General features: G+C 35.5%; 1 protein-coding gene across 1 annotated transcript in view; it reads left to right on the top strand.

Annotated features, from left to right (window-relative positions):
- The first annotated feature begins 4,436 nt into the window (after positions 1–4,436).
- AHR (aryl hydrocarbon receptor) overlaps positions 4,437–13,028 on the top strand; it is a 53,705-nt gene continuing 45,113 nt past the window's right edge. The window contains 1 exon segment of the mRNA XM_031066746.1: positions 4,437–4,618. The gene's annotated coding sequence lies outside the window, so the exon portion shown is untranslated.

The following is a 13,028-nucleotide window of genomic DNA, read 5'->3' as shown; positions in this document are numbered from 1 at the left end:
ACATTAAGTACTCCAGAGTTTTGACTGATTGATCTTTAGTAATGAGTAGTCCTAGTAGTATTAGAAAGCAGAGCACACATTTTAATTAAAAAAACTGGAACTATTTATGTGTTCATTCAAGGTAAACAAACAGAAAGTGCCAGAATAAGCTTTCAGAGAGGAAGTTCATCAGAAAAGAAAAATAATCACTGAAATATTGCTTTGTGTAAAGAAGTATCTGCCACAAAGCAGTCTGCACCTCTTATTTGAAATGGAAGTAGTAAGACTGTTGTCTTCCATAGAATAAACTTCTTATATATATATATATATTTGTCAGTCTTGGGATAACTGTATGTTACATGTAGTAAAATCACTGTTCTAAGTTACTTTATTGTTAAAAGTCACTTGTTTTAAAGTTTGTGGGGTTTTTTGATTGGTTGGTTTTGATTAACGTTTCTTGCAAAAGAATACTTTTTAGAAAGAGAATCTACATCAAATGGAGGTATACATATATAAGTAATGTGGTCAGTAGACAGGAACATAATTTTTTGGGTTTCTTTTTTCCAATAAATGCTGGCTTGTTATCTTAGAAAGTTGTGGAATATGTTAAAACTGAGTGTCTGACTTTCATCCTTGATTGGTGTTCTGGATGTTTCTGTCATTCTGGTTGAATCCTTAATGCACCAAACAAACCTCAACTAACTATTTGCTACTGGATGACAAATAGTAGCCCAGCATCAGATGAGTAGCATGTCACTGATTGAGGTTTTTTAATAAAACAACTTTATCCCTTCAGCAGTTTGAATCTTGACTGGTCTCAGTCTCTGCTGAAAGAGCCATTGGAAAGGGTCTCTGTCCTTTTAAGATTAGTTGACAATAACTTTAACAGGTTGTTAGTAATTCTTATCTGTTGTTTCCAAAGAAATCATCAGCTGAATTTTCAGTAATTGCAAATTCCGTGTGGGAAATAAGAGTAAATTCTTAGAAGTATTTTTTAGTTACTAAAGTAAATAAAGATATACTTTTTAGGATTCTATTACTTGCTTAGTTTCATAACTGATTTTATATACCTGGCCTCCACTGAGTGAAACCCTGTGCATAGGAAAAAGATATGTTATTGCATGTATTATTAAATATGAGATGAAAAATATTCAAAGCTGAGAAGATGAAATCCATTAGTTAGGTGGCTTGTATGTTTTTCCTTATATCCCTCTTTCCTATGGCATAAGATAGTTCTGATGAACTAATAGTTAGGGGTTTTTAACAAATTAGGTTTTTTTAAAACCTCTCTCTCTGTAGTGTTCTTTTTGCACATTCATTTATTCTCTGATTTCATTTCACGCTTCAGTCTTGTTATTAAGGTATCATGCTTTTCAATGCTTGGCTTTTCTATTTTTTCCCCCAGTGTTTTATGTTGTTATGAACAAAATAAACTTGTTCTCTCTTTGCATTTTCTCAGAAACTACTAAAATTTCCATCTAAAATAATACAAATGAGCATGTAAATATTGAAACTTAATTTGGCCTTTTGATAATAATTAAGACTCCAGTAATTGTGCACTTTTTAAACATTTGGGGTTAATGCCTATAAAGGTGCACATGATGAGCATGTGTAGTGAAAACTTCTAATTAAGTATGCTGTAGTAGACCTGTGAAAACAGCAGTCAGCTGGTGTTGTGATGGAAATGCTTTAAAATTATTAAATCAAAAAATTAAGTGTTCTTGCTTGCCTTGCAGCTCTTGGGTGACAAGGGTTGTAGATAAGTCCAGAGGCAGTGAGTGTACAGAGACCTCTGGCCTTTGGTTAGAGAATTCAGATTTTCTGTGAAAGGTAGAAGATTAAGAATGGAAAGATCAGCTTAAATACATTCCTTCTTTTGGTCTTTTTTTTTTCTTTTTTCTTTTAAATAAAACACGTACATGGATTTAATCTTGACATAGCACATAATTTGCCTTGGAGACAATTTTCTGCATTGAATCTGGGCTGTCTTTAGCATCAAGGGCTTATATAAATGGATGGAAAATGGTTAAGTTGCTGCTTATGCCCCCAGCATTTCTGCCCTCATTCCCATTGTCACTGACGGATCTGTTTTTATATAGTGAATTTTAGTTGGGTGACAAGGGGGAAAAGTAGGGATAATCGGTGTTTGATTTGGGGGAGAGAATATGGCAAGATTTATGATGCAAATACTGGTAACTTAGTATTCAAAAATACTTTCAGCTAGATAAAAGTAAGAGAATCTTTAGAAAGTAAATGTAAAGTAGAAAAACAATCACATCTAAATTTGATGAGATGACTGCAAGTTGAACATAGTTTTAGCTGCTTGGTCAATTTGCAAGTTTAAAGCAAAGCAGGGTACAGTTGTTAAGATAGAAAAGCCTGTTACTTAGTGCTGATATATTTTGTAAAGTTTGCATGTCTTAAATGGTTTCTATGAGGTCCTCTGCTTTTCAGAAGCAAATCACTTTGATTTGATAGTAGTTAGCTGTTCACTGGTTGTTATACAACTGTTACATGCTTAATGTTTGAAATTTGTTATTTTGTTTCTACATTTAGAAAATGTCTAATACATAAAAATATTAAAGAAATACCCCTTAAATGTTGCTGCTAATATTTGATGAATTTTAACTTTATTTTTTAAGGGCTGTATGTAAGTTTTGCTAATTATATGGCTTGTACAAATTAGTTTTCTACCAGCATAAGATAATATGAAGGAAACCTTGCTAAATTATTTAATATTCACTTGGGAATATGGGAACTGCTGATGTCAAAGTCATGATTTGTGACCGAAGCACCCATCTAACCAAGTAGTTAGTCATCCATTGACACTGATGATGAACCCATGGTTTTTTTAGAGAGAATTTTCCTAATTCTTGATTCAACTGTTTTGCCCACTTTTCAAATGTTTTTAGGCTAAAGCACTACTAATTTATGATGTTTATTCTGCAGTAAGTTTAACTTTATCCATCTGGGAAGTGATTTCTGCTGATACATTATATTTCTGTCTGTTATCAACATTTTGCATTATGGCGTCTTTGCATTTCCAGGCTCCACATAAGGCTCCTTTAATGTGGAAAAGGGCAATTGTAGCGCTGGGGAGCAGGCAGCCAGGCTGATGTGCAAGTTTTTGACAAAAGCGACAATTGAATAAGCCATGGCTGTAAAAAGAAGGGATTTGATTTAAACTAACAAGAGGTGTAATTGAAACATAAAGTAAAAGCAAGCTAAAAATAAGAGTGTCCACTCTATCGGTACTCATTTGACTGAAAATACAAGATGAAATTACTTTTCTGTATGGTTTACTTCAAGCAGTGGCAAAAATAACCATTGGATCTTTTGCAATTGCTCATCATGTAATTGATATAAGGATGACAGTTGGGAGCAGATTAAATGAAATACTGAAGAAATTAGCTGCTGAATGTCTTTCTGCTCAGTACTTTTGAGTGATGGCTCTTACAGAACCAACATTTCTGTGAGAGCAGCACAAATTGATAAATGCTGTAGATCTCACGTAGAACTGCAATACTGGAAAAGTGACAATGACTCACTCTCTAATTAGAAGACTGTTTAATAAAGAACATAAAATGTTCTATGGCTTAGGCAGATAAATTATTTGGTTTCAATATTGGCTTGTAATGACTAGTTGTCATTTAAATGAGTGGGGGTTTAAACCTTTTCCCAGACTTCTGGTATGTGGGAAGGGGTGAGTATCCAAGTATCTGGAATTGGAGCTCAGGGTGGATATGAATGGAAAATAGCAAGTTTACAAAAACTTCATTATGTAATTCATAACACAAAGATTTTTAAATTGTTCTTTGTACTGTACAAAGGCATGCTTTTGCCATGCTGTACTCAAATGAAGCACCTTCAACTGCAAGATGACTTAAAAGATGAGCTCACAGTGTTTCCTGCAAAATTTTACATACTGGCTGAGCTATATTTCATGGTTTTTAGCATAGTTTTGAATGCCTAGGAAGTTATTAAAACTTTTGTTATATTCAATTAATACTAGCCTGTTCCAAACTGATAAAAATTAAGGACATCCGTGAGAAATTGTTATTGAAGTGAAAAAGTGTACCGTCAAATTTATTTGTACACAAATATTACTGCAAGTTATCGGTATATTTGGAATACTAACATTTGGGAGAACTCAAGTGATATTTGACTGAAAGCATAGGAAGATTTTTATAAAAATTGCTGAATCTAAAAGGTTTTGAATATTCATTCAAAAGTTCAAGTAGACATTGTAGCTCAAACTGCTTCATTGTGTGTTGGAGGGGAGATTAGGCCATTTTAGGTTATTTTTTTTCCCCCAATGGGAAACAAAGTCACTCGGGAAAACATTTTGGTTGTTACAGTTTGAGACAATATGTAACATTAGGCACAGCAAATATTTGCCTTCATTTTGGAAAGGAGCTGACGTTTACATCGTGTTTGTTTTTCTGCCGCAGTGTAAAGCCGTCGCCAGCTGAAGGAGTCAAATCCAATCCCTCCAAGAGACACAGGGACCGCCTGAATGCGGAGCTGGACCGCCTGGCGAGCCTGCTGCCCTTCCCTCAGGATGTGATCGCCAAGTTGGATAAGCTGTCAGTGCTTAGGCTTAGCGTCAGTTACCTGAGAGCAAAAAGTTTTTTTGATGGTAAGCATTGGGAATTTATTTGGGTTTGAACTGCTTGTAAAATTCAGTTTATACTGTATGTTGATTTCAGCTGTTTAAGTGCTTAAAACTGTTAAATTTATCTGCGTTTTAATGGAACCTGCAGTTGCATGAATATATACAATGTAACTGTGTAAAGTAAGCTTTCCACTTTCTTGAAACCAAATGTAACTACTTATATTTCACTTAGGTCGCCAGTCATTCAAAGCTTTGCATTTGGAAGTAATATTGTCCTTAATGAGTCCTTCAATCCTTTTCATCAGACTGTCAAAGATACCCAAGAGATTTCTCTTTTCCCCCTCAGAAAATTGCCTCAGTAAAACTATTACTGTTTCAAAATATGTCATAGGACTTCCCATCCAGCTGTATTTTGCTTAATGATTCATCAAAAATGACTTTGCTTTGATACAAAGTAATTGATAGTGCCCCTTCCTACGGTTTATTGCCAAGGTGACTTGTAAAGGATAGAGACAAAATCTTTCCTGTGTCCAAGCCCTGATTAATGCAGGACATGAGGCATTAAAATGACAGCTAAGATTCTGCAGTTATGTGGGCAGGTGTGCACTGACCCCAGTTGTGGCCAGGGCAATACAACAGCACTGAGAGTAGTCATGGGGTCAGAAGTGTGTGTCCTTGGTCACCTCTGAGCTGGCCAAGGAGCCCTGTCCCTCTCTCTCCTTCACTACCTGAGCTGCTCTGTAGGGTGGGATTCACTGCTTGGCTTGGTGCCTGTTTCTTGAAAGGCAGGAGTAGTCTGATCCTATTCATTGCAGGAATAAAGCAAATAATTGTCCTTTTCTTTTACCAGTCACTGAGGTTTTACAGTTATTATATTGAAAATGAAATCTTATTGATCAGCTGTAGCTAAAGAATCTTGATTGCAATGAAGTTGATATTAAATTTCAAGTTTTCTTTGACATTAAAATAACTGCTGTCCTCATCAGTTTAAGATTGTCTCAGCCTTCAAAACATGGATGAAAGGATTCAAGAAACCTGTCTAAAATAGTTCCATGTTTTCCTGCAGGAATACAGAATGTTAGTTTTCATTTATTGTGTTACCTGGCTTCAGTTTATTAGTGCATATGAATTTATATTCTGTTTTATTGTTTGAAGAATATATCCAAGTGTCTTGATTTCTGTGATTGTTCAGGACAATTCTTAGTATGAAGTCTAACCTCTAAAGCTAGAGCTAACCAAATATTTCTAGCTGTGCTTTTTTCAAATGCAAATATTTTCTCCCATCAAATGAGGGTTCTCTTGGCACATCAGTTTCATGAAAATCTTTGCAAGAGGTTATCTCAGACTGCTGTAAAAAATTATTTTACTTGTCTATGTTCTCTTGGTGAATTGAAGAAGTTCTCATCTCAATTAAATGTGTTTTGTTGTGGGTGATTTAATAATATTTTCTGAAATAATTCTAAGATTGCAAGTTTTTCTCTTACTTGGGATAGAGTGGTAACAGTAAATCTTAATTTCTCATCTCAATTTCTTGTGCAATGGGACTGCTAGGTTTTTATTCTTCCTGCCTCTTCCCCCCAGTTTGCACTTGAAGGTCCTGGAATAAAGTTTAAGGCTATTATTTAGAGTTTAAGGCTATGATTTCTCTACAGGGAAAAAAAGAATAGATACCTTCAGTAGAAGTTTTCTTAAAGGGTTTTATTAGCAGAAAACGTCTTTTTGCTACTTCTTTTCAGATCTTTGTGTTGTAGGACTGCAAATTAGGTTAGTATCAGTCTCCATCTGAAGGTATTTAAAGATTAACATTGATGACTTCAGTGAAGATAAACAAAAGTAAGAAATTTGTGACTGACAGAAGAGTGAAAATTAGATGTTTATACTATTTTAAATGTCTTTTATTCCATGGAATCTATTTTAGTAAAATTCACCATCAAAAACAAAAATTAGTACTTTGAAGGACAGAATCAGCAAAAAAGCCCTGAAAAGCCCTAGGTTTGATTTTCGTGCTCTGTCTGTGCAGTGCTTCTCAGAATGGCTTTTTTGAAAGAGCGTTTTGTGTGGTAGGATATATGTGGACAAACATGTAGAATAAATCTGACAAATGCAAGAGGGAGCACTGATTGTCACCTTGAGTGCCCAGGCTGAGCCAAGGCTCCACTTTATTAACGCAGCATGCTGAAGTGAAGGGAAACGCTAAATGAATAACAGGATGCAAATGGGGGGTGTGTAAATTCCTGCGGAAAGTAAAATATAAACGCGTAATCATATGATCTTGCTTGAAAGGAAACCCAAGTTTTTGCTGTAACAATAGATATTTTTTTCAAAGAAAACACTTGCATTTTTCCAAGTTTAAATAATCTAGAGTGAATGTCTGTTTTCTGAAGGCGGAAGTCTGTGGGGAGAAAAAGAACTGTTTCGTGAAAGGCATCTCAAAGAGTTACATCCATTTGAATAAATGTGCCTCACTTAAATGTCTACAGGGTTTCTTTGGTGTTACTTAAAAGCTAAGTGTGTGTGTGTGTATATGTGTATATATATATATATATATACATATAAATAAAAGAACACCTTCATTTCCCCTAGTTATTAAGATGGTAGAGTGGTACAGAATGTTCTCTGGAGCTAGAGACAGGTGAGTTTTTCTGTAGTGCTTACTGAAATATGGTAGACCTCTGCATGCTTGCCATATTTCAGGTTGTAGGAAATAGTTGTGTGCATTTTACTCTTCCACAGCCTCAAAAGATCTTAGTGTTGGTGATTGTATTCTGTCGAGCAGTGGCTTTTGATTGTTGTTTTTTTGTTAATGAAGTTATTGTGCTGCTAAGTGACTCTTTACACACACTACAGTTTAGTGTGATCAGGGTTGTTTCAAGTCCACATGATGTCAGCAGGCTTTCTGTATGCCCATATCAGGCACCCTGGCATGCTTTTATATGTACAGATTTCACCGTACTCAAGAAGGAAATTGTAGTAGTGGATTAAAATAGTGAGTCTCAAGTCTGTTTCTTTATAAAGTCTTGTGTGGCAAGTCAAACCTAAAAAGTGGTTTAGGGTGGTGTCACTTCTCAGCTGTGCACTTCTACCTGCTGTACTGAAGTGGATTAGCAGTCCTCAAAGTCAAGCAGGTTAGCTTAAATCACTGCTGGAGTGTTTATTTTGTGCATGTAAGATACTTTCTGAAAGTGGCTTAAGGCAAGCTTTTTATATATAAGAGACTGGGATGAATCAGGCAGGTGTCTGCTGACAATCACTAAAGCCTTTGTGTGTTGTCCTGGTATTATTTCAATTCATTTTGCTGTTAAGTGCCTATGTATGTGTGCATTCAGCAGTGAAAAATATAAAGTAGAATGTGGGACAACAGCTCTTTGTGTGGATGCAGGTTAGTGTGAGCTCAGCTTCTGGAGCACAACTGGACAATCATTTAGGCATAGCCTGTGTTCCCCATGCACTAAAGGAAAAAGCCCTTTTGCCTCTAGCCTTGGTCACTGGTTATATGATGAATTGATAATCACTTAAGTACTTTCCTGTGGTAAAGAAAAGCATTCATAATTGTTCTTGGGATTTTGGTGAAACAGATTAAAGGGTTAAAAGTAGAGTTTGTATGACTGATCACTTTTTTAATGTTAAGGGCATGATTTTTTTCTTTATAAAGGTGTACTGAGAGTAAAGGAGTGGCTTGCAGAGTCTAAAATGAAGTAGCTGTGCTATGTGTGCATATCAATACATTAGAAACAAAATTCAGCATGTTGCTTATTAATTGTCCTTTCATCCATTTCACTAAGAATTCCTGTGGTTTAAAGTATTTGGTTTTTTTTTCCCCTCTTGCTTATTGGGCAGTATTTTGCATTTATAGAAGAAAGTTTCCGCTCAAAATTAGTTTAGAATTGGTTTCTTATGTAGGATGCTAGGGATTCTGGCAAGCACAACAATAACAAAATAATTAAGATTTATTTTTTCCACTAAGTTTGCATAGCCTTTTTTCTTTAACTTTGTAATATAATTAACACACATTCCTTGGCATCATATGGCTTAAATTTGCAGTGCAGCCATTGTCATCACATAGAATATATTTTTTGATAATGTATTTTTCCTGTCATGCCCACTGTTCTATCATGCTATGTGCTGGAGAGAACAGACTGCATGTGGTTCCTGTTCTGGAGAGTATAGCTAAGATGTAGAAATGGGAAAGACCTGCAAAGTGGGAGACAATGTGTTTATTCTGTCACCCTGAGAAGGGCAGCAACATTTTGCCAGTGTAGCAGGTATAGATAGCCCTTCTGCCGAGTGTCAGGTGGTGGTCTGGAACAGAAAACTGAAAGCACAAAAATTATTAAAACGCAGTATCCCAGTAAGACCAGGATAATACAGTCCTGACTTTCTTGTATTTCAGACCGCTACCATCTTTGTCTGCTGTGTGTCTCTAGTGCAGTTATCCTCGTGTATTTTTTGAAGGTGTGACTTCCCTTTCATGTTATACCTTCTTTCCCTGCTCCTTTTGCTGCATTCATAGATACTTGATCTCCACACCAGGAAAAGCTACAGCCTTGTAGAGCAGTGGAGTTAGGCTGCACTTACTGCTTTTGAGTGTTTATGTGGATGCTGTATAGGAATTTGCTGCTGCCAGCAGCTTCTAGTGGGTCTGGCTAGTATTACTTGATTCATGACTGTCTTGAGCCATTTTTCTACACCCAAGGTAGAAAATACCCCATAGTTTGGTTGTTCCCTAATTACTTTCTGGTATCTGGTATTTTATACAATGCACATGAAGTAATTTTCACAGTTTTGAATGTGCTTCTTTGAATGTTGTCTGAGAGTTGGAGGAAAAAAAATATTGGGGAAAAAAAACCCAACCCAAACAAACCAACTCTGTTTCCTTTTGTACTGTCTTCCCCCTGGCCCAAATACAAAATTAATAAATTAATACAAAATATGAACTTTGGAACTGTATTATTATTACAGTATCAGACTACAATACAATTCATGTTATTTCCTAATCCATGCTTCTTCTTTCACTGCTTGTTTTTTTTTCTTCTTTTTTTCTTTTTTTTTTTTTTTTTTTTTCTCCAAACCTCCCCCCTTCCCTCCAATCCCCTGAGATTCACACTGGCCATTTGGGACTGTCTGCTACAGACTATTTTAACCTGTATTTTACGTAACAGATGATAAGTAGGGATTTAAGCTTTGAAGTCCTAAATTCTGATCTTCAAAAATGATGATTAGAGCCATGTAGCTGTGACATCATTCTAAATCTCAAAATATGTATGTTTCCACAATCTTAGCTTTTATTTTTAGGAGTGCTGTGTCACTGAGCATCTGATGCAGCTGGGCAGCTCTATACCCCCGTGGATTGATGCAATTTAATATAACCCAAAGGGAATATCTAAGATTGAAAATTCTGTTTATATAAGAAAGTAAGAACTTAAAATGTTAATGTATTTGTAGTATAAGAGGAGAAACCAGATACAAATGCTAACAATTAATATGTTCTTTGGATTTTCTTTTCCTATTTATTACATTCTGGTATTTCAGTGATTGATGTTAATCATTGTTAGAACTCCCTTTGCAAGGAAGGGAAATGAAAGGTTATCTCTTCTTCTCTGCCCTATGTGTACTATTTAATCAAAAGCATATGAAAAGTCAGTGTAGGAGCCTCTTATGTTCCACAAAGCTGTTGTAAAATTACTTAAAAACCCAGTCCCAGTATGCAGAGCATTTGTTATTTCTCTGTCGGCCTTGTTAATAGGGAGATTAGTTTTAAGCATACTGTTCTGGGCTTTACTCAGGATTCCCAACTCTTGTTTGCAAGGTCAGAGCCTAAAATATAATTTATCCTGTTCTAGCAACATCAATGTTCTGGAGATTGACACTGTTGTATGACATTGAAACCTAGAACAGGTAGCAAGATAAAAAGCCTAGCCTTAGGAAGTACCATGCTTCTCTGGCCTTGTGTATTACAGGTCTTTTTATCTTTGCTAACATTATTGCTGTACTGTAGCACCTAAAGATACGGGGATTTGGAGCTTTTTTGTTTTGTAATACAAATCACCACAATTGTTGTTCCCTCCTCCAATGACAGTTTGAGTAAAGAATTATAACTGGGCTCTCAACATCTGTCTTCGATGGGCTTCATGATTCATCCATCTGAATTTGTAGAAGTATGGTTTGCTTGACTATAACCTTAGAAATATGTCCTAGTTATTTAAGGTTTCAGTATGAATACGAATTAAAAATGTGTACAAATAATCTATTAATGCTGGAATGGTTTTTGCTGCTGTCTGTGCTGTTTGTGACTCAGCAGTTTTCCTCCTGTGTGTGTTTGCCAACGGGAGAAATGCCCTAGTTTTGCCGTATCAGAATACAGATACAGTCAAACAGGAAATAAGACACGTATGATTGAGTTCTGTAGATGTTTACAGTTCTAGCTAGTTCTAACACTGTTTGTTTTTCCTGAGTAAACAAAAGCTTCACCTCTGTTTGAACAGTTTCTGCTGCGTACATGCTTTCATAAACTATTCACTTAAAGAATGATTGCTTTGTGAATGGTCTCGGAGCTCCAGTTAGAAGCTAATTCTATTTACCAGACCTTGGTCATTGTAATTGTTTAATTTATTAATTTATTATTAAAAATAATAAATTAAATATTTTACCTCTTTTTAAAGAGGTTAAAAATAATGAATTTCAAATGTGCTCTTCAAAGTTTCAGGTATCAATGTGTTGATAAATGTTTCCTGGGAAAAGTCTCTCAGGAGTTCCTGCTCATCAGTGCTGTGTCCAATCTGTGCATGTTTAAGAAGGCATTATGTTAATGATAAAACTTCACCATAGTTGTTCTAGAAACTTAACTGCTCATTCTAGTTCTTACAGTTTAGTTCATTTATCTGAAACTCCTTAAGAAAATGTACATTTACTGCCTGCCAGCTGTGAACATTAAAAGGGACCTACAAATAGGAATTAGTTGTCCTTAGTGATGCATGCTAAACTCTGTTTTTAATTGAACAAAGAGATGGTTATTTTTTTCCACTGAATAATTGCCTCTTGAAATTCAACCCATGTGCCTTTTGATTGCACAGTACTGCACACTTTGTGCATGGCATTGTATAACATCTAATGAGCTGAAATATGTACACCCTTGGCCCCTCAAGACAAGTTCTAACTGATTGCATAAAGTAGGGATTACTGGAGTAAGTCCACTGCCTGACTAGTCAAATAATCTGACTTCCCCATCAAACTCTGTTGTCACATATTCAGCAGTACAATTCCTGTGGGACCACCAGAAGACACTAGCTTTGTGAATGAATTCCGTTTTTCCATTTGGTGTCTCCATCTGAGCTACAAACTGAAGGATGATGTCTTTCCTTTATTGATGCTTTTCTTTACGCTGCATTTTTTAGCATTTTACTTATTTAGAGGAAAAAATAAGGGTAGCCCCCAGTTTCCTCCTTGCTTATACAATTTGTTGTTTGATTTACTTTTACCAGACCCAGGACATGCATGTGGCTTTTTACAAGATAAGCCCATGAGCTCTGGCAGTGAAGTAAGCTCAGAGGGACTCCCATATCCCAAGTAGAGAAAAGACAGTCTTGGTCTGGAAAGGAAGCAATCCTCCAAAAGCCCACTTGATTCCCTTGCTATAATTCAGTCATTTCAGAAAGTCTTCTGCTAAATTGCTGAGAAGTTATGGATTGGTATAAAAATACAACTTCATCTCCTTGCTGAAATGCATTTTTTCCTCTCTCAATTTCAATAAGAGATATTTCTGTTAGAAAGTGCTTATTCATTAATATTTTTATATAGCAAGGTCTGGAATTGAATGGTCTTGTAAAGAAACCTTCCAAACTCACTTCCATATCCTTTTAATGCAGTAGTTGCAAAACTCAACATTGCCTTTTACCAGTAGAATAAACTGTCCTCTTTCATGTATGGAATATAATTGACAGTTTTTGTTTTATCAGTTAAAATGGTAGAGAAATTCCCCAGGCAAAAATCCTATGAAGTTGCTGTTGAGCCATCAGTTCAGTGAAGATAAAGTTAGGACACTGTTTCAGTAGAAAAAAAAAAAAAAAAGAATTTGAGTTAATGTTTGAGTACCAGGTCCAAGTTTGTGTGAGGTGAGTTCCCTAATAAAACTGATGGATAAGAAAAGAACTGGGAACTGTAAAAGGAATTAAAAAACCACTTTTGGTTCTTAGGCTTTATAGTAAAAATTAATACTGATGTATAAAAAGGACCAGTTATTTCAATATTATTTTTTTCTTAAACAAAGGGTTTAACCATTTCAGAACTAGTGATTTATTAAAAAATAAAAATCTATGGTGGTAGATTGTAATTTTCTAGTTGTTATTAACTGGTCTTCTTTTCTACAAACCAAAACCCTAACAAAAGGCAGTTTAAACAATATATAATATTTGATTAGCTTTTGCTTTGTTCTAACATA

This window comes from Geospiza fortis, unplaced genomic scaffold, assembly GCF_000277835.1.
Source record: "Geospiza fortis unplaced genomic scaffold, GeoFor_1.0 scaffold138, whole genome shotgun sequence".
Classification (NCBI taxonomy): Eukaryota; Metazoa; Chordata; class Aves; order Passeriformes; family Thraupidae; genus Geospiza; species Geospiza fortis.
This window is presented reverse-complemented; position numbering and strand designations above follow the sequence as displayed.